The 2,379-nt window shown below is 44.3% G+C and overlaps 1 long non-coding RNA gene across 1 annotated transcript in view; it reads left to right on the top strand.

Moving 5' to 3' along the window:
• The first annotated feature begins 1,332 nt into the window (after positions 1–1,332).
• The window catches only part of LOC119016373, a 1,835-nt gene continuing 788 nt past the window's right edge, over positions 1,333–2,379 (top strand). Inside the window, exon 1 of the long non-coding RNA XR_005074064.1 lies at positions 1,333–1,430. This is a non-coding gene — a long non-coding RNA (uncharacterized LOC119016373). The remainder of the gene's footprint in view (positions 1,431–2,379) is intronic.

The raw sequence follows: 2,379 nt of genomic DNA on the forward strand, positions 1-2,379 counted from the left end.
CCTTAAAAACAAAATTCAGAGTACAAATTTGATGATGCGCCATGAGAAAGATGAGGTGAGGGTACCATCAATGCAGTCAAAGTACTGTGGTGGTTCTGGGAGTTAGGTTCCCTTCAGGTCTTCATTGCCCACAGGACCACTTATGCTTATTGTTTTCTCCTGCACTATCAACAATCAGTAGCCCTTTTTAGATAGAACATGTGGCACATTTGTTTCAAGGTAAGGGCGGCAATTTGCTGGCCTGTCTTTCTAAAACGGAGGCATTAATATTCCTCCTTTTCCAAAAGCCGCCTCTGGGGTAGGCATAACATGTGACGTGACCTGAAGCCTGAAGATACAGGCAGTTACCAGTGCAAAGTCAGATGTTTACCTGAACTCCGGGTTAAAAATATTTATCCTGACAGTAATGGAGAGGCCAGTAAGCCAAAGTGTTACATTAGATAGTCAACCTGTGGCCAATCAAGATCTGAGGCTGCGGTGCAGATCCTCAAAAGGTAGTCCCCCTCTCACTTACAGATGGTCAAAACAAAGCGGGAACAGGATGTTGCCTCATGGTGCCTTTGTTGACAGGACAGGAGGTGACTTGTATTTAGATAAAGTCACAGAGCATGACTCTGGAAGCTATCTCTGTACAGTCGAAAGCCTCGTGGGCGTGCAGGATTGTGAGGTTATCCTCAGTTTCACAGCACCGCCAACTGTGAACTATAGACATGTAGCAGTAGGAGTAGGTGTCACTGTGACTGTACTCATCATCATCGCTATCATCGCAGCACTTGCTACTGCAGAAAAAAGAATGACGAGGAATTCAGCAATGAAATATTGCAGGATGACTCCCTCCTCGTACATGGCTTGCCAAAAATCATGAGAGTGTAGTGTCCTGGCCGTTAGAAAGCTGTCGGGGCAGTGCACAGGTGAGGAAACGTTTATAAAAGAGACTGGTGTATCTGAAGCTGTTGAGGAAGCACAACTGTAAACAACTGTAAACGCTCGGCCGATGTAATTAATCAAGTGGCAGAGTATATAGAAGTAGAACATTTCACGGTCATTTTTTACAATTTTTAGAAAGAGTAAAAACCCCATTTCTGTCCATGTGTCATTTGAGTGTAAAAACTGTCATGATTTATCTTTAAAAAAGCTGTGTCACTCACAGAAAGAGAAGTCAGAGGAGGCTGGATCCATTGCACACGGAGTGACGGTCCATGATGAAGCAATGGTGAGTAGCTTTACCCATTAAGATATTTGAGCAGGAGACAACTACCCATTTTCTACGTATAAGCACCTTAAAAACAAAATTCAGAGTACAAATTGATGATATGTCTTTTCAAGCACAAGCCATGAAGAAGGATGTGTCAGAAACTGATGTCTGCCACTCTGATGGGGAGCGCCAAATTCAGAGTACAAATTTGATGATGCGCCATGAGAAAGATGAGGTGAGGGTACCATCAATGCAGTCAAAGTACTGTGGTGGTTCTGGGAGTTAGGGTTCCTTCAGGTCTTCATTGCCCACAGGACCATTATGCTTTGTTTTCCTGCACTATCAACAATCAGTAGCCCTTTTTAGATAGAACATGTGGCACATTTGTTTCAAGGTAAGGGCGGCAATTTGCTGGCCTGTCTTTCTAAAACGGAGGCATAATATTCCTCCTTTTCCAAAAGCCGCCTCTGGGGTAGGCATAACATGTGACGTGACGTGAAGCTTGAAGTTGGACTGTGAACAGTGACAACGAATTTGTCTTCAAAATAAGAGCTTTACATTGCACCCTATCAGAGTTAGAAATGGGTTCTTAGCGGGGGGCTTTAATTTGAAATTAGCAACCGTTTCTTACCAGCTTGTGATCTCTGCAGCTGTCCAGTTGTTGATCTTAATGTCCGCGGATGAAGTGATGGGCTGACTGCTGTGATCAGCTGTTTCCTGGTTTTAAAACTCCTCTGTTGTGGGTCACACAACAGTGCAGGTCATGACACCTCCACCCCTCTCACTCACTGGCCGGGATATTTCCGCCTTGGTTTTAGATAGCAGTTGAGGCGGAAATAAGTGTACCCTCCAGGGCGGAAAATCGGCGGACTGAAAACAGACCCCCAGTTTGCCGCCCTCTGTCTAAAACTTGGGATCGAGCCGCCAAAAGGACGGGCAAATTAGAGGCTTGATGCTCTGTGTAATAACGGCTAGTGACTATGTCAGGTGTGCTTGATCTTGACTGGATAAAGAAAGCTGATTTGACTAATCACGTGACAGAGTATGTAGGAGTAGATAATCTTCAGTGCTGTTGTTGTCAGGAGACCAGAACCAGTGATTTAAATAAACAGTTTCATTGTGTGAATGCACTGACGGTGAAAACTTGAGCCATTTTGGCATTTGTAGTAAGAGTTAAAAAACAC

This window comes from Acanthopagrus latus, unplaced genomic scaffold (genome assembly GCF_904848185.1).
Source record: "Acanthopagrus latus isolate v.2019 unplaced genomic scaffold, fAcaLat1.1, whole genome shotgun sequence".
Lineage (NCBI taxonomy): Eukaryota > Metazoa > Chordata > Actinopteri > Spariformes > Sparidae > Acanthopagrus > Acanthopagrus latus.